The sequence below is a fragment of the Halichoerus grypus genome, chromosome 7 (genome assembly GCF_964656455.1).
Source record: "Halichoerus grypus chromosome 7, mHalGry1.hap1.1, whole genome shotgun sequence".
In the NCBI taxonomy this organism is placed as follows: domain Eukaryota; kingdom Metazoa; phylum Chordata; class Mammalia; order Carnivora; family Phocidae; genus Halichoerus; species Halichoerus grypus.
This window is the reverse complement of record NC_135718.1, coordinates 108,217,857-108,240,957: the sequence shown is the minus strand read 5'-3', so window position 1 is coordinate 108,240,957 and position 23,101 is coordinate 108,217,857. Positions and strand designations below refer to the sequence as shown.

At 46.6% G+C, this 23,101-nt stretch overlaps 1 protein-coding gene across 14 annotated transcripts in view; it reads right to left on the bottom strand.

Moving 5' to 3' along the window:
- FAM20B (FAM20B glycosaminoglycan xylosylkinase) overlaps positions 1-12,752 on the bottom strand; it is a 42,450-nt gene extending 29,698 nt beyond the window's left edge. Inside the window, exons 1-4 of one of the 14 annotated variants that reach the window (XM_036120936.2) lie at positions 11,796-12,334; positions 10,509-10,581; positions 4,841-4,881; positions 581-652 (exon numbers count right to left, since the gene is read on the bottom strand). The gene's annotated coding sequence lies outside the window, so the exon portion shown is untranslated. Of the gene's footprint in view, positions 1-580; positions 653-2,780; positions 2,877-4,840; positions 4,882-7,238; positions 7,334-7,767; positions 8,827-10,508; positions 10,582-11,795; positions 12,335-12,490; positions 12,624-12,731 lie in introns of those variants that run through there. The other 13 variants (XM_036120938.2, XM_036120939.2, XM_078078030.1 and 10 more) reach the window with 13 other exon arrangements.
- Positions 12,753-23,101: the final 10,349 nt, after the last annotated feature.

The following is a 23,101-nucleotide window of genomic DNA, read 5'->3' as shown; positions in this document are numbered from 1 at the left end:
CACGACCTCAACCACACAGCTCCTCCAACGATCCGTTCCACAGGACACGTTGCGGCCACGGTGACAGAAGGTTAACGTGGAAATCTCACTGTGCCAGTGGTCCCTTTCTCAGCCCCTCCGGCTGCAGCGAGCGACAGGCCTGGGATACTTCTGGTGCAGAGGGGTAAGCAGGGTGGGCAGCCTTCCTCCTCCTAGAACGCATTCTTCAGGACTGAAGTCTGGTTAACCCCTAAACTTCTAATGATGCTGCTCATTTCATTTAGCATAAATTCCTCCCTCAGGCTATAGAAACATTTCATATCTAAACACTCACCATAAACACTAGGGAGATTGAGGTTTTTTTTGTTTTGTTTTGTTTTTTAAATTACTAATGCAATAGGAAGTTCCAGCAACTCCAAAATTCAGACATAACAAACTGATTCCGTAGTCTTTGTGTGCTTTTAAGTTCCGAAACCTCGCTACCTTTTGAACAGGTCCCTTCCTCAATTCAGGGCTGCGAACAATGCATCCACTCAACTAGGATAGGAGTTTATATGATGTGAACTGAAGAGTTCAGCTGTTAGATTATTTCACTATTTACCTCTGCAGGTTAGGAGTGAGCACAGGTTGCAAGAGGCTAAAGGAGGTTTCATTTGCGATTAGTCACCACATCCTGGTAGAACAAGGAAGACAGCAATTTGGCATGGTTCTCTACAACTGCCCTTCATTCCCACAGCCCCCACCTTAATTTAGTGCTCAGCCCCTTCTACTGAATCACTGAAAGAACTGCCTTCTGGGCCTCCAGGTTCTCCAATGCGGACCAGATGAGGCACCACACTCACTGTTCTGATCATACGGCACTTCTGCTTTCTACAGATTCCTTAGCAAGGCAGGAAAGCCCTACCCTAAATGGCTTCAGCCAGTCTGCTTCGCCAGGCATCCCTCTTCTCAGCTTCAACCCAAACGGACCACGACCATGCTCTGCCCTCCCCGCCAGGTGTGGGGCTGACCTCTGCCCTTGTCATTCCTCACCCTGGGACTTCCTCAAAATTCTTGCTCCTACCCTTTTTTCCCATCTTCTCCTGTTTAAAGCCTAATCTATTTTTCGAGGGCCATCTCCAAAGCCATTTCTGGTCCCTCTCCACACCCTACAGTAACCTTTCTCCTTTAGACCAGCACTTAACTACATTCTGCCTTGTCCAGTATCTTCTTGTACGTACTTCTCAATTGCCCTCTCAGAAACTTGGCTCCTTGGTGATCTCAACTGTCTTCACGATCCCTATAGTACCTAGCATAGTAAGGGGAGATGCTTTATTCACCTGAACTGACAACCACTACAAACATCTTGGGACTCTGGTGTTTCCTTCCTTCGATATGCAGGATCACATGAGTGTGTGCCACCTTCAAGCTGGACTCCTTTATCAGCTTTCTTCTTTTGTTTGGCAATCTATTTCTCTACCGACGCTCTAACTACTCGGTTTAGTTCAGAGTATAGTTTCGTTCTTTCTTTTTTTAACATTTTTATTTGATAGAATGAGAGCCAGAGAGCACAAGTAGGGGGAATGGCAGAGGGAGGAGAAGCAGGCTCCCTGCTGAGCAAGGAGCCTGATGCAGAGACAATGTGGGGCTCAATCAGAACCCTGAGTTCATGACCTGAGGTGAAAGGCAGATGCTTAGGGCGCCTGGGTGGCTCAGGTGTTAAGCGTCTGCCTTCAGCTCAGGTCATGATCCCAGGGTCCTGGGATCGAGCCCCGCATCAGGCTCCCTGCTCAGCGGGGAGTCTCCTTCTCCCTCTCCTGCTCCCCCTGCTTGTGCTCTCTCTCCCGCTGTATCTCGCTCTGTCAAATAAATAAATAAAATCTTTAAAAAAAAAAAAAAGAAAAAGAAAGGCAGACGCTTAACCGACTGAGCCACCCAGGTGCCCTTATAGTTTATTTTTCTGAAGAAACACTGACAGTTCAGAAAGAGGTTTTCTTTTAGCTGGAAAGCTGCTATTCCTTCAGCCCACAGGGCAAGCACAAAGATATTTAGGAAATCGACAATGTAGTGATTATAGTGTAATTTCTACCGAAGAAAAGTCTCTCCAACTCCAGAAAAATGTATAAGATGCATGATACGGAATCATACCATCCTCTAGTGATGGTATACTTCTTACTCTTCACAATGATCCCCTTCACTCCTATTTGCCTGAGAAGGGAGGATACCCAGGATGGGGTTTCCAGGATACCCATGGGGTCATCTTCTTGTCTTGTTGGAAACAACAGCATACGTGCTATGCACTCTGCAAACTGGGTTTCTAAGAAGATACCCCATTACAGATACTGAGGAAATTAAAGTAGGATCACTGAGTATATTCCAACTTATTCATGAAAATTTCACTTGTATTCCCAGAGGACTCTGTCTGCTCTATTTCGTGCCTTCACCTTCTCCCATAAATGCTTCCAACAGTGTAACACTGTCTGGTTTATATTACTGTCATTTATTTTAATGGTTCTGTTATGTGGAACAGAGCCCACCTCAAAGAACAAATAGACTCAAGGCAATAACATAAGTCAAAAAATCTTAAGCACAAAAAAAGGCAATGCAAATGGTAGTTTTCGCACTAAAAGCTGGCATAAGCTCTCAAATTGGAGTTCTGGAAAGTAGACCTTTATGAGGAATTTTCCTCCTGAACCCTGGTTTCACCCGCAGCTCCATCAACTCAATAAGGCTTGCTATGGAGGCTCATTCTTCACACTCTCTCTCACACACACACACACCATCCTACACACTTGACAGTTGTTTTATGAGGACAAACTTACGACTATTAAGTTGCCTGGGGAGAAGAGACACAGATTCCACAGAACAAAAGTGAGGTCTTAGTATGAAGTCCTCCATTCAGTGCTGGTGGAACATTTCCAGAAACACGTCAGTGCACAGGTCTAAGTCACTGTGTGACAAGATACAACGTCTGTGGCTGCTGAGGAACATGAGAACACCTGGCCCCTTACTCACTACCTTACTAGAGACTCCCCACAAGCCACCAGTGAGCTGCTGGGTCTCGTTGGCAGCAGTACCCCCTTGAATCTCCCTCTGATCAACTGACATCCTCACACTATTGGTGAAAGCACAAGGAAGGGTTAGTCCTGAAGCTTTCACTTTCAGTTACTCTGTGCAAAGGTTGGGATTTCTTCTCCATGACCTGAGGAGAAATAGTGTGAGGATGTCAGTTGATAAGGGTCTGCCTTCGGCTCAGGTCATGATCCTGCGGTCCTGGGACTGAGTCCCAAATCAGGCTCCCTGCTCAGTGGAGAGTCTGCTTCTCCCTCTCCCTCAGCCCCTCTCCCCGCTCGTGTGCTCACTCTCTCTCTCTCTCAAATGAATGAATAAATAAATAAAATCTTAAGGAAAAAAGAAAAAAGTAGAATCTATTTTTCCTCCCCCGGAACCTGGGCTGGCTCTGTAACTTGCTTTGGCCAAGAGAATGCAGTGGAAGCAACTGCGTGCCAGATCTGGGCCTAGTCCTTAAAAGACCTGGCAGCTTCCAGCTGGGACCCAGCCACTACGTAAAGCAGCTTGGGCTAGACTACTGAATGATGAGGAACCTATATGGAGAGAGAGGTCTGACCAGCCCCAGCTGAGGTGCCAGACACAGAAGTGAAGCCATCCCAGTTCCACTTGAAGTCCCAGTTGAATGGGGTCATACATGTGATCCCAGTCTATAAACCATGTGGACAGAAGAACCAACAGGCTGAGCCCAGGTGACCTGCATGATCGTAAGAAATAACAAATCACTATTTTAAGCCACTAAATTTTGGGGTAGCTTGTAAAATCCGACATTCTCAGGTCTAGTCTGTCCTTATCAACTATTTTGGAGACATTAAAAATATTGAAGGAGAAGACACAGGGAAATAAATCATGTGACTGAAAACAATTCTCTCAGGAAGAAGGAAAGCATTATAGTAACCATTAAATATAAACAAACATTGGATTAATAAATTGTTAGGTCATATTTGTAAATGATTATTAATGCCTTCTACAGAGCAATAAACTCAACATGAAAGTTACACACCATTTCTACTTATTTTGTCTTCGTTGTAGATGCTTAAGAAGATACATAATTAAGGTCTCTTTAAGGTAGCACAAGGGAAAAATATACTCTCACCTGGATCATTTACTAAAAATCACTTACATACTTTAGAATAATCAAGGCTAACCTGGCACCCTCACACAAATACACATGCCCAGTTTATAAAACCTACATTCATACTTCAGCCAAAGCATAAATAATAGCAAAAATCACAACCTTTCAGTTAAAAAAAAAAAAAAAAAAAATTAGAAACAGATATACTTTCGCCCTGGGCTGAATCTGATATAATGCCCTTTTGGGGTTTTTTTTTTTTGGTTGTTTTTCTTTTTTAAAGATTTTATTTATTTATTTGACAGAGAGAGAGATAGCGAGAGCGGGAACACAAGCAGGGGACTGGGAGAGGGAGAAGCAGGCTTCCTGCGGAGCAGGGAGCCCAATGCGGGGCTCGATCCCAGGACCCTGGGATGATGACCTGAGCCGAAGGCAGACGCTTATCAACTGAGCCACCCAGGCGCCCCTCCCTTTTGTTTTCTAATTGGTAGTGACATCAGAGCATTGTGCTATGTTATTATTAACTGTCCCCTAGAAATAAATGCAGTTTCTCCTGATGGTTACTGGCAATTCTAAGTAAAATCAGAGCATCTAGAAATCTTTCCATTTAGCACTGTATGCTTCTTTCTATACAGGAAGTCAAAGCACCAATACCAAAGGGCATCAAGTGTTTAGTACCTGAATAAATCCTGAGTATCCCCAGAAAACCAGCCCATTCCTGCACTGCCACCCACTGCTTACCACAAGAGCATATTCTTTTTCATCTTCAAATAGGTCTTCAACTAAAAGAAAAATACCAAATAATATTAATCAGTATCTACATATAGTTTTCCTTTCTCTGCTAATTCTCTGCTTAAGAAATACTTCTTAAAGACAAATACCATTATGATTTTACTCATGTGGAATTTAAGAAACAAATGAACAAAGTGGTGGGGGGGAAGAGACAGACCAAAAAAAAACCCCCCAGACTCTTAACTATAGAAAACTGGTGGTTACCAGAGGGGAGAGGGGTGGGTGATGGGTGAAACAGGTAAAGGGGATTAAAAGTACACTTATCAAGATGAGCACTGAGCAATGTATAGAATTGTTGAATCACTACGCTGTATACCCGAAACTAATATAACACTACATTAACTACACTGGAATTAAAATTAAAAAAAAAAAAAGAGGTTCTTAATTCACCTGCTTATTCTAAATATAAACTCTTCCGAGGCAGAAGGGTTAAGAGGGGGTGCTCTGGGTTCAGAACGCCTGCTTTACCACCTACTATGGCACTTGGGAAAGTAATTTATTTATTTATTTATTTTTTAAAAAGATTTTATTTATTTATTTAATTGACAGAGAGAGAGAGAGAGAGAGAACGAGAGAGGGAACACAAGCAGGGGGAGTGGGAGAGGGAGAAGCAGGCTTCCTGCCAAGCAAGGAGCCCGATGCGGGGCTCGATCCCAGGACCCTGGGATCATGACCCGAGCTGAAGGCAGTCGCTCAACCAACTGAGCCACCCAGGCGCCCCGGGAAAGTAATTTAATGCCTAACCTCTGTGGGCCTCAGTTCTTTCATATGAAAAGTAAAATAAGAAGACTATTACCACTAACATAATACAATAAAATTAAATTTAAAAAAAAAAAGAACACTATTAGCTAACTCACAGAGTTGCTAAACATAAATGACGTTACCACATATACTGTGCTACAACTAGAGCCTGGACAACCCGCAGGGATCACTTGTTCGTCATTATTACCAGATCAAAAACCCAAAGAGGACGACCTGAAAGGAGAAAGAATGACAAAGAAAATAACCCTCCCTAGTCATGCTGTCTTCTGGGGTGCAGAGTGAGGGGCTGAATTCCCAAGTCACATTACAGAGACTTTCAGTGGTCTTCTTTTCCTGAACCAAATCCTTTCCTCAATTGGAAGAGTAGCTAAGACTGCAGGCAAGTAGGTATCTTCAAAATGGGTACCATGTGAAGTAGAACACTGGGAGGCTATGGCACTAATTGGACCAACCTCTTTCTCTTGTCTACAAAGTTCAATTCTACCACAGTCAATGATTAATAAAAGCATTAGGGTTCTTCTATTCCACGAAAAAGGCTGAAATAAAATGGTTTCACAATCTTCTTCAGTTTGGAAAATAAGCTCTCTGTTTTAAAGATGACAGCTTTGCATGTCCTAAAGATCTTTTTTAAAGATTTATTTATTTAGAGAGAGAGCATGTGCATGACAGAGCGGGGGAGGGGCAGAGGGAGAATCTTCAAGCCGACTCCCTGCTGATCATAGAGCCTCCACAGGGCTCGCTCCCAGGACAGTGAAATCATGACCTGAGCAGAAACCAAGAGCCCATGACCCTGAGATCATAACCTGAGCTGAAACCAAGAGTCGGATGCTTAACTGACTGAGCCCCCCAGGCGCCCCTGTCCTAAAGTTAAGGTAAGTCTTAAGAATAACTTAAAGCTACAGGTATAGAAAACTGAACTCCCACACAGTCCAAATTACTCTGAGTGTTACATTTTCCTCACTGTTTTCACTTCCACTTAAACATTTATTCATATCTGTAAACTCACAATGCCCTATGTGAAATCCTCTAACAATTTTTCATGAAAGAAGCCAACTAAAATGATCACTAGGCATTAATGAGGCATTAAGGTAGCCTTTCTTCCTGGGCGTAAGAGCAAAAACAAAACATGCAATTAAGAGTGTTTGCTTCCTCTGAAAAAATTCAATTCGTGCAACCTGTCCCATTTAAACCTTGATTTAGGGCAACTCTCTAACCCTATTCTTTGAAAAATGAAAAGAAAAAATCTTTAGCTCATACTGCTAGTGAGGTCTGTTCTAAAAAACCAACATAAGCCATGTTCACTGATCTAGAAACTCTGTGGAAATGCCCAAGAATTTGCATTTTGTTTCAAATAGGCCAGGTACAATGAACCTTCCCATGTTCTAGGTATTTCACTGCTCAGTTGTCACTATATAACCACCATTGAAAACTATAGGATAGAATGTAATTCCCATATAGTGCAGAAATATGGAATTTCAAAGAATACAACATTTTCCTCCAGATTTTCCTGTTTTCTGTCTTTACTTTTCAGTTCTCTACAGTCTATGGAAAGGTGTATTAGCTTTATGCAACAATAACAACTCACATTATTAACGTTACATTCCAGGTGTGTCAAGCTGACGGGCCACAGATCACTCTAGAAACAGCAACAGCAGAACCCCTATGCAGGTCTGGGCTGAATTGAGGCTGAGTGGCTCCAGGCATGATCCCTTTGTTAAAATATGAATATAAACACACACACACACACACACACATTTTTGGGCATGCCTGTCTCCTCTACTATTCTGTGAGTTCCTTGGGGACAGGGGATATATTTTACTCTCTTTGTGCCTCCACAGAAGCTGGCAGAGTGCGGGGTGCAGGAGAGGTACTCGATAAACGCCTACCGAATAAAAGGAGTGAAGCGCAAGGGAGAGAAAGCTTTAGGGGTAGAAAAATTTCTTCAGCTCCTCGGTCTAAAGATGGCCTCTTTTACAGACAAAGAGAAACTAAGTCCTGGAATGGATTCAGATATACAGTACAGTAGAGTACAGTATAAAAATGCAGAAATACCAGACAAATCGCCACCTCCGTACAGCCTGCTCCCACCCCTCAAGGCAACGACTACTGCCAACCTTGTTCCTGCCGTTGGTTGGGACCGGGAGTAAAGACGATCTGCAAATGCTAAGAAGAAGACTGGAGATGGTCCAAGACATTGCCCAAGAATGACACGAGATGGGGCTGGAACCAGATCTTCAAGTGTTCCTGGCCACGCTTTCTGAAATGAGAACTGACAGGACTTCCGTATCGTTTTCTCTTTTCTACAAGAGACCCACAGGAACATCAACGTACCCAGACAGAGTGCAAGGTCGCTACCTGAACCAAGAATAAGAAACGAGGAATCAACGAGAAAAAGGTCTTGGGCTAGCCAAAGCCGTGGTCACAAAGCTCATCCCCTGCCGGGGAAGAGCAGCAGACCCTCGCGAAGCCCGCTTAGCTGTCTCACAGGCAAGCAGGAAGCACAGTTAGCTGGGCGGCTACTCCACCGAAGATCAGAAGCTGCCCATTTAAAAGAGGGCAGCGGGGACACTAACAACAGCAAAAGCCCAGCTTTCCCACCTCTGAAAGCAGAGACTGACTATTAAAAGCAGATTCAAGAATTCAAAATGCAGAGGGGGCACACAACCTGCATATCTCGGGGGCTTCAAAGCCTTGCTTGATTACGGTCAGTAATGGATACTAGCAGCACCACCTCAAGTCACTAAAAGAAAGGTGAAACCGTACTGTTTAAAAAGCAAACAAAGTACGTAATATATTGTGAATTTTTTTTCCACGATAAGTCTAGCCAAAACAAGAATTTGCACACCTAACACCTTATTCCCTAAAAACAGAAGACGAAGCGGTGCCATATACGTAGGGCGGGAAGCATTGGAGAGCACGGTATGATGGGCTGGCTCTGTACGAGGTCTGTTACACACGCATAATTCCGTATTCCTTGCCCTCCTTTTATCACGTGCCCAAAGTAACACCCTCCCCTCCGTAAGGCTGTTACCGTGTCAGAAAGTACAAACCTCCAAACACACACCAAAGCTCTCTCTTTTTGCATCACGCTCCATTTCTTATCTCCTCCTGGGATGACAGATGCACCCCCACGACTCATCAAGCCTGGAGCTAGGCCTTTCTTTCCTCTTTTGCTTTTGAATAGGCAAGACAAAATCACAAGTGAGATCTCTGCATTATATTCTCTCCGGTTTGGCTCTAGCAGTCATGGTGACATTTTAAGTTGGTCAGAAGCTGGTTTCAGTTGCAAAGTAAGGTCTCCTGGACCCTAGATCTGTGTTAGTGAATTCATTAGTCCTCGGGGGTCACAGAGGCAGCTCAAGTACGGAAAAGAGGGAGAGATATACAGGTTTGGAATAAGGAGCTGCTGGAGAAGCACTTCGGGGAGGGACAGCTCTCCTTTCCCATCCCACCATGTAAGGGATGAGAAGACAGACAATCAGGGTCAATGATAATGGCGTGGCCATTACCAAGAGCTCCAGTTCTTTTCTTAAGGCAAAAATATTGACTACCAATCCAACTGCTCAATTAGTCTAGCCGGAAAGGCTCCAGGAGCCAAGTCGGTGAAGCTGAGCCTGACCAGGGCACCATGGGCTGCCCCCAGACTGCTAGAATACCATATGGTCACAGATCAAATTGCAAGGCTGGTCCAGTATGGTATACCCTTTACAGGTACCCATCTTTTTTTTTTTTTTAAGGAATATTTAGCTATTTTATTCTATTATATAATACATTTTATTAAATGTTTCTATTTTCTTTTTTTTTCTTTTTTTTTTTTTAAAGATTTTATTTATTTATTTGAGAGAGAGAGAATGAGAGAGAGCGAGTACATGAGAGGGGGGAGGGTCAGAGGGAGAAGCAGACTCCCCGCTGAGCAGGGAGCCCGATGCGGGACTCGATCCAGGGACTCCAGGATCATGACCTGAGCCGAAGGCAGTCGCCCAACCAACTGAGCCACCCAGGCGCCCTAAATGTTTCTATTTTCAAGATTGTTCTCCGTCCGGGGCGCCTGGGTGGCTCAGTTGTTAAGTGTCTGCCTTCGGCTCAGGTCATGATCCCAGGGTCCTGGGATCGAGCCCCACATTGGGCTCCCTGCTCAGCGGGAGGCCTGCTTCTCCCTCTCCCACTCCCCCTGCTTGTGTTCCTGCTCCTCTGTCAATTAAATAAATAAAATCTTAAAAAAAAAAAAAAAAAAGACTGTTTTCAGTTCAAAGAGGCTCAGTTACAACAGCACATAGTTTTAACTCTTAAAAATGTTATAGTAAATGGAAAGCTCTGGATCATATCTGCCTTTGTATGAAATTTAATCAGATTATTAATATTGGTAGGCCTTCAACTCTACCATTTAAGCAATACACATATACCCAGCTCACCAGCAACTTTCAACAGTAATCTGCAACACGTTTTCTTGTCCTTTTTTTCCTTAACAAAAAGAGGAACTAACCAATTTATGTACTAGAGTATTTCCCCTTCCTTCATACTGTATTCCATTCACTCGTTCAACCACCAAACACTTCCTGCACACCTACTATGCACTCTGCACTTTAGGTGCAGAGAAAAAAGTATGCCAATTATCATCACTGTTACAATATACTGTAGTGCCTCGTTGTTAAGGCCACTTCCTACCTCAGTCTACAAAACCACATGGCACTTAGTCCCAGGGTGACCTGACATTGGCTTCAGAAGACTGTCTCCTTTTTATTGTTTGCAACTGTGGCCGCAGGATAGAGGGAGCAGCCTCTGCCTCTATGATGAGACCGCACCAATTGAAACAACCACTGTGGATGCTATTTTTAAAAAGTTATCAATTCAAGACCTGAAGTATCTGGCTTCAGGGCTCACACCACGGAAATGATGGTCACACAAAGTGTAGGAAGCTGAAGTCTGCCCTGTAAGTAAACAAACAAATTTCATTTAGAAATTCACAATTCAAAGACAGAAAGCAGAAGCTTTCAGACTACATGAGAGAGCTGGAGTCTACAAATGGAAATGAAGAGAACAGACTGAAAGTCAAAGAGTTATCAACTCAACATAAAATAATTCTAGAACGTAAAGGATTAGACGGTACAAACAGTGATTTGTTCGTTTGTTCCCTGATTCAAAGTACCCAGAAAGAAGAGCAGGGCATGTGTTTTCAAGTTTTCACTCTTTAACCAAATCGTAGCTAGTTGCCTACTGGCTTCAGAGAAACAGCAGAACAAATCAATGCCACATTTTCACCAGCCACACTGAAGAGAAGCTGTGAGCTCCAAGATTTGCTCATCTTTGCCACATCCATTCTATCGCCGCACTTTCTTGTGAGTGAGGCTGAGAATCCCAATTACTTGCTTGTGCCTTTTTATTCACCTTTGGTAAGCACTTTCAAATGGGGAAGCCCTTCCTATTGACTGATTCCACTGCAAAGTCCAATGACTTCATAAACTTCAGAAAAGTTATTAACTTCACACAGAACGTTAATTTTAAATCTACCTGAGCTTGGCTCTGAGTCCAGGGGAATGATTTAGCATCTTTAACACCTGTACCTCAGTTTCCCAAAGCCATGTCTTGATGATCAATAATGTATGTGGAAGTGCTCTAAGGCTTTACTCAAAGGTTCTGGATAAACTCAAGGAATAGGCACACTGAGGTCTCTACCTCAATTTTTAAAATCAACCCCAATGAAATTTATGTATTAATTTATAACACCAGGAGGACAGGAATAGTTAGCAAACATCAATCTTAATCACCAGAATACAAATGTATAAAGTCCTACAATTTAAAAGCTAGAAGATCCCACATTCCTATTCCTTCTTTTCAAGGTGAGATGGGAAACTGGCTGGGTGGGGAAGACACTGATACCTGGCTCTAGCTAACCACAAGTCACAGTATCAAGCATCTCTAATTTTCCCAAATTATAAACTCCTCACCCATCCAAGCGATGATATAGCCATTTAAAGGACTAAAATTCCATAACGACCAATCATGCCCTGTCCTCTCCACTTTCCCTCCAACATCCTTCCACCCCTTGTCTTCCTACCAGAAGACCTGCGGACAACAGAAACCTGATGAGAAGGAAACTCTAATCAGATCCCACAATCAAGGGCGCAGCTTGACAACTACTCACATTCATCGTTAATGGCAACGTTTCGGCTCGCTTTTAATCGCGGGGCCATCACACCCGGAAATGAAATCTCAAGCGCAACCCACTTTGGACTACCGTATCATTTCCTTAAGTTGTGCCCGACTGCGAGTGCCGGGTGCACGACCCCGAGAGACCGCGGACCTCGGGCACAGTTACTCCGCCTCCCGCCTCGGGCCTGGTGGTCACTTGCGCTTCTCGGCCACGAGGTGGGCCCGCCGGCGCGCGATCCTCCCCGGGCCGCTACAACCGGCGCTCGGCGGGACGCGAGGGCGGCACTGGGGCCGGTCGCCTCCGGGGACGGCGCCTGGGCGCGAGGGGCGCTCACTAGAAGGACCCCGAGCGGCCCCAGGTAAGGCCGCGCCTCAAGCGGGCCGAGGAGGCGCCCAGCCGCGCCCGCCCGCAAGAGCCCGCCTGGGGGCCAGCAAGACGGGGCGCGCGGCCCGGGCCGGTCTCCGAGGCAACAGCCGGGCCCGATCCGGGACCCGCCAGCGGCCGCTCGGGGACCGCTTGGGGCACCGGCGCGCCCGGCCCCTCGGGAGGCGCCCCGCCCCCAAGCGGACCCCGCCCGGCGCGCGCCACGCACCGCGCCCCGCCCTCGGGCCGGCCCGCACTTTCCCGCCCGCCGCGCCGTGCCGGGGGCGGGGGTCGCGCGCCCTCCCCGCCCCCACGCCGCTCACCTGCCGGGCCCTAGGCTCGCTCCATGGCCTCCCGCACGGTGCGGTGCGGTGCGGCCCGGCCGCCCCCGCCGCCTCCGGGGAGGGGCAGCCCCACGCTGCGCTCACCGCCCCCAGCCGCCGCCGCCACTGCGGCTCCCGCCCACCCCCGGCCCGGCCATTCCCTGGCCACTCTCCCCGCGCAGAGCCGGCGGTCCCACACCCACCCCCCCCCCCCGCCTCCGCGGCGCCCGGCCGTTGGTACCGTCCTAGCGTAACGCCTTCCCTGCGACCAATCCCAGGGCTCACTCTGCGAGGCCCCGCCCCCGCCCTCCGGTGGGCGGGCCTACCAGGCTCGCTCCGGACGGCCCCGCTTAACCCTTCCCGTCCTGGGCCAGCCCCGTTTAACTCCCTCGGCGCCGCCTCCCGTCTCTCCTCCTCCTCCTCCCTGCCGCCCGCCCCGCTTGCAGAAACTGACCTCGAACTTCTCTCTTGCTTTCGCTTTTCCTTTCCTAATTTTCGGAAGCAGGTAGGAGGCCAGGTAGCGGGACTGGAGAGTTGGGGTCCTGTAGGTCCAATTCTACTTGTGAGAAGCGATTTCCCTACTCCTTCTGCCCATTTAATTTGCCTCGACTGATGCTTCTGCCTATCAAAGTGTATCCTTCTTGCCCAAAAGAGGCCAGCCTTCCTACAGCGCGCACAAGTCGCTCTTCCTTGGGACCAGAGCAAACTCCCTGCTACAGTTAGTAGCATTTCGCAAAACTGTACTTAGTTTACTGTACTCTTAGTTGTTTAATGTCTGTCTCTTGCAGTGGACTGTAAGCCCCACGAGGGCAGGGCAGCGTGTCCCTGTCTCCAATGCCCGACACCCAGCAGACTCCCTGTAAATGGTTTGCATGAAAATTCTCCTTCCCTTTAAGTTGCTTCCTTTCCACTGACTGCATACAGATCATCTGCTGTATAATTATTCATTTATTCACCATATGCTAAGCTTGGACTTAGTGTATGTCTGAAATATAATGCACGTTGCTTTGTGGGATAAGATGTGTGAGAGGGGGAAAGACCGAGCTAACACTTTGTTCAGGCTACGTAATTCATTTAAGCAGTAGGATGTAGTGGGTAGAACGCCTCCTCGTGGGTAGTGTGATATTGAGTGTGCCACCGAACCGCTCAGAGTATCGGTTTCCTTATCTGCAAAATGGGAGTTAATCATAGTCCCTATTTCAACAAGGTTGTTGTGAGGTCCAAATTAGGAAATGTGTGGGGAAAGTACTTTTGCCTTATTGTATAATATATGAGTTATTGTGCACGTGTGTATTTACTGAGCACTTACCATCAGAAGAGCCTACAGAAATAACTGGGCTTGACACCAGTCCCAGACAGTCTAGTTAGGGAGGCTGCCCCTCTGCAGAAAACAGTCCCTGCAAGGAGTCCACTGTCAAATACAGGAGGAGTTGTATCAGCTTTTTACTGGATGTAGTGGAAAGGGCTTGGGGGTCATTTTCTGACCATGGCATACATAATTCTTAAGGAAATGAGCTGGATAGTTGAGAGTCTACCTAATTTCTCTGCATAGGAACACTGGTCTGACTGCCATCAGATAATCTCCCTGAAGCTTGTTCACAACATCAGAAGATCATAAACCAACAGCGCAAAGCCACAGTTCCTCTAAGATCCTTTACTTGAAGGAGGACTCTCCTCCTTTCTTGCCTGGAACTCTATCAAGGGTAGTGAGGGTTGACTGTCAAACTGTCACTGCTCAGGGGAAGGCCAGCACAGCCTACAGCTTCAGCTTCCTGGCGATCCCTTCTGGCACTAAGGACATTGAGAGAGGTGGGTTCATGGTTTCTCTGGGCAAGCCATTCCAGGGCTTAATTTCACATCCGTCAGATCCTTCCATCCACCCCATAGGCTGCAGGAGAGACACACTCTCTCCTCTTCTGTCTTTATAGATGGCGAGCCCAGGATTCAGGACCTTCCTGCTTTCAGACAGCAAAATTTCGGCCCCCCACTTTTCTTTTCACTGGGCCACATGATCCAGGCTCTCTGCCAATGTGTACGCAGCACCGACACAGTCCTGACCCTCCACCATGTTCTTTTCTGCCCTCTCTTCCTGGAATGTGCCTTGTTTCCCAACCAATTGACCGTCAGTATATTCTAGGTACTGTGGGGGATGCAGTCCTTTAAGAAGGGGATGCTGCCCTCAAAGAGTTTACATGACTGGAGCACAGGAAGCAGCTACAAGGGATACGGGGGACTTAACTTATGCAGCACAGACGCTGTGATCGCTGAAAGAAGCAGGGTTCAGGAAGATAGTGTGGGCTGGTAGTGCCAGTGAGGGAGGATTAAGGTGAGCAAAATATGGGTGGGAGAAGAGAGGGACAATATGAACCGAAGTTAGGTCATGCTATGTGAACTTAAAGGCAGACATCCTCAGCCGATGATAGAGAATGGGAGAATTTTCTTCCTTCCTTCCATCCTTCAATGAATGTCTACCAAGTGCCAGACACTGAGCTGGACCCAGCCCATGGAAAAGCCAAAGAAAGCCTGGTTCTCATCCTTGAGAAGCTGACAGCCTAGTCTTGGGAAATTGAACAGAAGGTCAGGCAGAACCCCCATTAGGAAGGTCTGAGACTTTGCTGAAGCTTCTGGGATGCTTCTTTCAGAACTTGTGATGTAGTTCTAGCTCTGTCCTCAGTAGAGGAATCTTGGTTTGTAGCCCAGTGCAGAATCCTCCAGTGGCTTGTCCGCGGCCTACAGAATTCAATAGCAAGTTCTCTGCTTGGCATTTCCAGGCCCAGTGCACCTTTCCAGGCCCACGTTCTGCTAATCTCTTACCTTCCACCCTAAAGGACTCACTTGCTCTGAGAACATCCCCTTTTCTGCACCCATGGTTGTAATCATCCAGATTCTTCCTCTGGGGCTCCCACCTCACCCCAACCCCATCTCCTCCTGTGAAAATGTTATATATCCTTTAAATACCATTTGTTCATGAAGCCTTTCCTGGCCTTTGCAACTGTCCGTGTACTCCTGGGCTTCTAAGACTCAGTCCTTTGTGCCTCTTTTGCAGTATGGTTTGTAGTGATATCTTTGGGGATATCTCTGATCCCTTCCCCTGGATTGTAAACCCTTCAGGGCCAAGGAGAGTGTTTTATTCACATCTGTATCTTCCTTAGCACTAACACTGTCCGTGGCCCATGGTGAACACTCAACACTTGAAAAATAAGTTTTAGAACAGGTCCTGTAGACATGGGGAATCAGAAGCACCAGAGGTTTCTTTCTTGGCCTCTTCATCATTGTGTTTTCCTTAACCTGTTTCAGAATTTCCAGGTCCCTGCCGATTTGTCAAGCCCCAGGACCCAAATAGCAGTCCAGCAATCCCAAGGTATAAGGGGAGTAGTGTCTGAAGGTGCCCATATACACCAGCACCAATAGAACACACACACACTCCTTTTAAGAAAATACACCCACAATGATGGATCCTACTAAAACTAATTAAGTTAATACTACATCAAGAAAGTTGAAGGGAAGAGACTCTTAATCTCAGGACACAAACTGAGGGTTGCTGGAGTGGAGGCAGGTGGGAGGGATGGGGTGGCTGTGTGATGGACATTGGGGAGGGTATGTGCTATGGTGAGCGCTGTGAATTGTGTAAGACCGATGAATCACAGACCTGTACCCCTGACACAAACATTATATGTAAATAAAAATAAAGAAATTAAGAGAAAAAGAAAGAAAGCTGGAAGGGAGCTGGAGGCGAGCTCTCCTGGTGCGCGGTGCTAGGAGCCGGGGAGAGGGAAACAGGAGGATTACTGAGTGAAGGAGCACAGGTGTCCCTCCCAGGAATGGGAGCTGGAGTCCTGGCCCGCTGCCTCGGGGCAGGATTGTTCTCTGCATGGGGCTCTCTGTGGACTGCTGCTTCTGCATTTCTTTCCCAGCTGGGCAAACTCCTTTCCCTCCCTTTGCCACCGGCTCTAAAGAGCCACTCCTAGTCCACCCCTTGCTTACAGAACTGGGACTGTCCACTTAACCCTTCATGGGGCGTGTCTGTCATCTGAGTGAGCCTCTCAAGCCCCAGGGACCCCCCCCCCCCCACGTCCCGGCCTCTCTGCCAAGGAATTGTTCAGGATGCCTATATCTAAAAGTGGTGCAAATCCTTCAGTTGTTTCTTTCCATCCTAGTATTTTTTTTTAAAGCAGCTTTATTGAAATATAATTTACATACCATAAAACTCACCTGTTTAAATTGGACAATCCAACGGTTTTTAGTATATGTATGGAGTTGAGCAATTATCACCATAGTCTAGAACATGTTCATCTCCCCAAAAATAATTTGGGCTATTTTCTTTTCCTCTGAAAATATATTTGTTCATTTAGCGTTTTTTGTTTTTGTTTTTGTTTTTTTTAATTTGCTTATTAAAGCCAAGAAGAAAAATACCTCAAGGGGACAGTGAAACTCCTAGAATGACGAAGAACGCAAAGGAATCCTAGCTCGAAGCTGTTTCACTTCACTGCCGTTGTCTGGCTGTAGTCATTTAATTAACCACTCCAAGATGTACACTTTGTTGCGGTCAATGCTCCTGAGTAAACATCCGGGGGCCACGTCTTGAAACATTTTCCAGGCTGTTGTGCCTTCCTCTAATGCCAATGGGCTCTTCAGTGGGTTTGACAGAGAGAATATTGCCCACTCCAGATTGCTAATTCCCACAAGGCGATCATTTTGTAATGTGCTTAGGATGGTACCACATGCACATGGGTATTTAATACACTTCTTTTTTCTTTTTGCTGTGATGGAAGCTCTTTAATTTTTATTAGCCCAATTTAATGCATGAAGTAATTGCATTAATGACTGCATGAGGTGATTACAGCCACCTGTAAGTTCTGGGTTCCTCAAATTCAGCTCCCCTCACCCACAAGTGATGTGCGAAGAGTTAGCTGAGGGCTCTTTGAGCCTCTCTTATGACTGAGCTGGGGATAGGCTAAAGCTGCAGTCTTCAGTCTGGATTCCTATGCCTATACCCCCTACCCCCAAAATTTGAGTTTAATTGTCTTAGGGGGAGGGCCTGGCGAGGGTATTTTTTTTACAAAGCTCCCAGCTTATTCTCATTTGCAATCCAGGCTGAGGACCACTGTCCTACCTGAGACTAAGCCAAGATCATGTTGAACCCTGTGAAATTGCCATCTTTGTAGGGCGAAACTGGTTGAATATTGGTAGTTTCATGTGATTCAATCTACTATTCAGGCAATTGGTTTTTATTTTTGAGCGGGAGGAAAGATTGGTCTTTCGGAAGGTATTCCATAGGAAACCAGTCATTTCTCTCCAAAACCCTGCTCTGCAGCCCGTGAGGGTGAGAAAGATGGGACTGGGAAGCCAATGACCTGGGTGGTCAAGATGCTTCACCTCGATGGACCAGACCCCCCGCATCTCTCCTTGCAGTGGAGCTTAAATATTCAGAAGCCCGTGGCTGCCATGCAGGGAGGGAAATGGGAGGAGCAGGCCAAGGGTGAGACAACCAGAGGTGTTGAGGGAACATGACAAAGAGAATCTGGTCCCTTCTTCATAGGCATTCACATTTAAGAATATATAAATCTAAAATATAGGGCAGGCCAAATGAATCACATGGATGGAGGAAGTCTGGTGCTCAGGCCTGCAGCTTGTGACCCTGTCCTAGAAGATGGCTGTTCATGGCACAGAGAGGTGGCTCAGAACAGGGGAGGACAAGGTATCTGACACAGTAGGACTTTGAGCCCAGGGAGAAAGAAGTCAACACCTCACTGCCATCCATATTGTAAAGTTATAGATCATTCATTCTTTTTTTTTTTTTTAAGATTTTATTTATTTATTTGAGAGAGAGAGAGAGGGAGAAACAGCATGAGAGGGGATAGGGTCAGAGGGAGAAGCAGGCTCCCCGCCGAGCCGGGAGCCCGATGCGGGACTCAATCCTAGGACTCCGGGATCATGACCTGAGCCGAAGGCAGTCGCTTAACCAACTGAGCCACCCAGGCGCCCTATAGATCATTCATTCTTATTGCTGAAGAAAGTTCCATCGGGAGACTATGTTACAATTTATTTATCTATTTTTACTCTCGATGGAGATGTGGGTAGTTTCCAGATTTTGGCTGTTACAAATAGTGTTGCCCTGAGCATTCTTTCTGCCATGAAGAATGTTTGGGTTTACTTAGGAGCGGAGGGGCTAGATCACTGAGTAAGCTTATGTTCAGCATTAGTAGAAAGTGCCAGTTTTCCAAAAAGTGGAACCAATTTATATCCACATCAGCAGCGTACGAGTGGCAGTAGCCCCACATTCTTGCCATCTGTATGCTTTCTGAGCCACGGAATTAACCGAACCGGGAACGGTCTACTTCCAACATGAGTGTTTAAGCAATGGCTAGTCAGAGTTTCTGTTACATGCAGCCCGGAGCTTGCTGGCTAAGGCACTCAACAAGGGCAAGTCAAGGGCCTTACCCTGAAAGGCATCTTCCCTTTAAAGACCAACCATTTTCTGACATGTGGGTCACCCATCGCCACCGGGGCAGAGCATTAGTGTCTCTCTCTCTCTTTTTTAAGATTTTATTTATTTGAGAGAGAGAGCATGAAAGGGGGGAGGGTCAGAGGGAGAAGCAGACTCCCTGCTGAGCAGGGAGCCCGATGTGGGACTCGATCCTGGGACTCCAGGATCATGACCTGAGCCAAAGGCAGGTGCTCAACCAACTGAGCCACCCAGGCGCCCGCATTCGTGTCTCCTTAGGGAGTGGTACGTAGGTTCCCTCCTTGTCATTACCCCTGCCACCCCTTGTCCAGGCCTTCCTCATTTCTTTCCTAGACGACTGCTTACTTTGCTCGTGGGTGTTCTCCTTTGGGGCTCTCCCACTCCAGTCTATCCCTCATACACTCGCAGTATTAACTGCCATTGATACCTCTCAGTTGAACTTCTGAAGTCTTCTGGATAATCCCAAAACAACTGAAATTATTTCTTTGACAATCCATTTGGCTGCCCAAGAGTATACTGAATGGCTTCTTTGTCAACAGCCAACGAATCACCCAGTATAGTAACTATCATTAACTGAGAACTCATTTTGTTTGCCAAGCCCAGTGCTAAGAGCAGCACTTATGTTATCTCATTTTGTCCCCACAACAATCTCGAGAAGATCTTTGCGCCAGTTATCAATGTATGGCCTCAGAGCTCCAAGCCACACCCTTCATTGCCTGCTCCGGGAAGAGCCGATCGGACCTTGTAAACACTTTCCTTTTGCTGATGGCACCCTGTTGAGCTTTGTCAGTAGAGGGCGCTGGTGAGGCACGTCAAGCGGGGAGGGCTCCTCCGTGGTTCTGGTGTGACCCGCTCAGGTGGCCAGACGCCTGAAGAGCTCTTTCACCCAGTACCTGGTGCCTGCAGGTGCCTGCATAAGTGACTTTCGTTAGCATCCTAGAGGGTGGGTTTTGAGCAAGTTTAGAGATTTCTAGCCAGTCCTGTATTGCAGCACCACCATGATCCGTCTGCCGCTACTCAGTGAGCCCCCGCTACGCCCTCTGCCGCAGAGTCTGGATCTCAGCCTCGGGAGGGGAGGGGCTGTCCCGGCGCTCTGGCTCAGCCGGACAGGGCAGGGTGGTGACTGCCCCTTGTAGCTGCTTCTTTTGGATTCTGTAGAGTTCTGTTCACTTTTCACAAGCCAGTCCCTCCTTACTCCAACCCACGGTTACAGTGAATAATTCTTCGTCTTCAACTTTCTTTGTTCAAATTACTAAGTTTCTACTCCGTGGTTGGACCCTGATGGATATAGCCCTCTTCTGATTGTGCTTCTGGTTTTGTTTTTTGTTTTTTGTTTTTTGTTTTTGGGGTTTTGGGGTTTTGTTTTGTTTTGTTTTTTGAGTAATGATATTCGTCTGTTTCTTCCTCCCTGTGTTTGCAGGTGTATGTCTTTCAAAATACCTTTTGGGGCTTTCCTTACAGGCCCATGTTTATGCTTCTTTGGCCTTGCTTTAAAGCAAATTTTCATTTACTTGTTATCCTTTGTACAGGATCTATGTTTATTAATCTCACTGCTAAGATTCTAATAAAGAGCTTATTATATCTAGGGGGAAAATCCTTTTATTGTTGTTTTAGTAGGGTTTGGGGAAGAACCAAAAAAGCCGTCCTTACCCAGAATTCCTTGTATATATTTTTTTGAAGTCTATTTTTTTAATTTTTAACTTAACCGTGTATCATGAACTGCTTCCCACATTATTACATATTCTTTTACTACAACATTTCCTTAAATTATTACAATATTTTAAAAGATCTTTGGTATTTCCTGCTGAGGATAGTAGCAGATTTCCATTTGTTGGATATTTAGGCTGTTTGCATTTGTTACCTAAACATTTTTATGAGGGTCATGGAGCATAACAGAGATGGAGGTGCTCACCCAGGACCCTGACACACAACACAGAGCAGATTGGCACGTACACAGCACAGTTACACTCCCCAGGGCTCTAGAGAATCCATAAACAACTAGAATTTTCTTTGATGGCCCATCCAGCTACCAAGGGCAGAACATCCGGAATGCCTTCTTAGTCAGCTGCCTGTACCTGAGAAAAGGCAAAGTTCCTTATTTTCAACTTGTTTTCAGGTTTTCCTTCTTCTCTTTCTCCTCTATTTCTCATTTAACTCCTAATTTTGCCTTCAATATATGAAATAAATCTATTACTGGCTTCTGCTGCACACAAGTAAACAGTGTGCTAATAATTAATTTAATGTCTTTGAGTTAGTCTTTGACACCATAACGTGCAATGTTTCTGTGCTCATTCTCCTAGCTAAATCAGTGTGCTTATCCAGGATGGTCTTCCACGGAGAAATCGGGCCCTTCTAACTTCTGGTGGGCTCTGTGCCGCCATCTTGGCCCATCGGACTTGAGCACATCATGTGGGGGAGAGCCCCTCTCAGCACCTCCAGTTATAAAATGCACCAAATAATGACACAATTACACAGAAATATAGAATGCTCAGTGAAAAGCCAAGTTATGGAGAAACTTACAAGGAAAATGAAACTAAGTTTGTCCCTTCCAGTCTTTACCCTCCTCCATACACAAACACAGACCAGCGATTCACAAGTAAATGCACGGTTTTCAACGTCCAACAGTTTGGAGTAGTGAAGAAAAAAGTCAGAAGTAAAACATTTTATACAGTGCCTCTCCTTGTCCTTTTTAAAACCCAAAAGAGGCTCAAGCAACAACATTCTCCTTCTGAGTTGAAACCAACAGGGGCTGAGGCTGCTCTGGGACAGTGCTCCTTTCATGAAGTGTGAGTGAAGACTGGGCTTATTCATAGAACTTGCTGGGCAGTTAGACCACACCCTTGTGGGCCGCTGCTTGCCCCGGGGCTTAGGCGGGGCCTTGATGGGATTGCTGACCTCCAGAGGGCAATATGGGGTTTGCTTGTGAAGTAACCTTCCTCTGGACAAGCACACCAAGGTGGGAGCTTTAATGTCATCTCTCGTCGGTTGCTCTTGAGAGTCAGCCTTTCAACCCACATTTCCTGACCTGCTGCCACATGCTGGGTCCGGGAATGACAGAGGGCACCAGGTTAGTGGGGAGACAGACCTCGACACCCAGAATCACAAGACGTTCATGCTGTTCATGCTGCCCACTCATTTAACAAACACCTACCCGCAAGCTATTTGTGCGAGTGGCCTACTCTACACAGCGGAGGCGCTCAGGGGAGCCCCTGGGATTGGAAGCAGGTAGCCAGGGAACTGGATGGAACAGTGTCTTCTTAGATCATACGCTAATAAATATAGCAAAGATTTCCAAAGGTGCTTTCATGTGCCTAAGATTGAAAAAAATGTTGGTTTTCCATATTACATAGGTCACCACATTTAAAAATGTTTTCCTTATTATTATGTGGGGAAGTAGAGGAGGCAGTTAAACCCCCCCCCCCAAGTCACCCCTTGGGCTGCCTGTCTCCAGGTCCTGTATTAGATACAAAGAATGTCATCTGACACTGTTCCCCACCACCCCCACCCCCCCACGGAGGAGGTTACCTTGTCCTGGGAAGTCATTATGCAAATAAAAAATGCAACGTTTGCTGGATCATTCTTTCATTGTTTGAGTCCTCGCTATGAGCCAGCCCCAGTGCTGGGTCCTGAGGGTACGAGACCCTAGGGCTTGGGTTGCCTGATAAAATACATGGCAGCCAGTTACATTTGATGAACAAATTACACGCTTTTGGTGTAAGTATGTCCCATGCAATAATTTGATTTGCTAAGTCTGGCAGCCGTCCAAGGGGAGGTCATAAAGAAGGCAAAGTGCTCAGGAGCACGGAGGGGGCCCCTGCTTCCGAGGCATCTCCCAGTGAGGCCTCCACGCCATCCTCGAACCTTCCAGCCCCGCTCCTCAGTTACTCTCAAACTACAGTGTGCGTGTCTGTAGTCATCATCAGTCTCGCCCAGGGGAGTGGCAACTCCTCCAGGGGCAAGGTCCTTATCCAGCCCGTTCACTGGCCTAATGCCCAGGAAGTGGGTGTGTGGCCACTCCTTGTCGAATCAAGGAAATGTTCCTTGGAGATGGAAGGAGGGCAGGGTGGTCAGGGGAGGCCTCGCAGGGGAGGTGGCGTTGCGGCGGGGTCTTACGGATGTGCAGGCGCTGAGGGGGGGGTGACAGG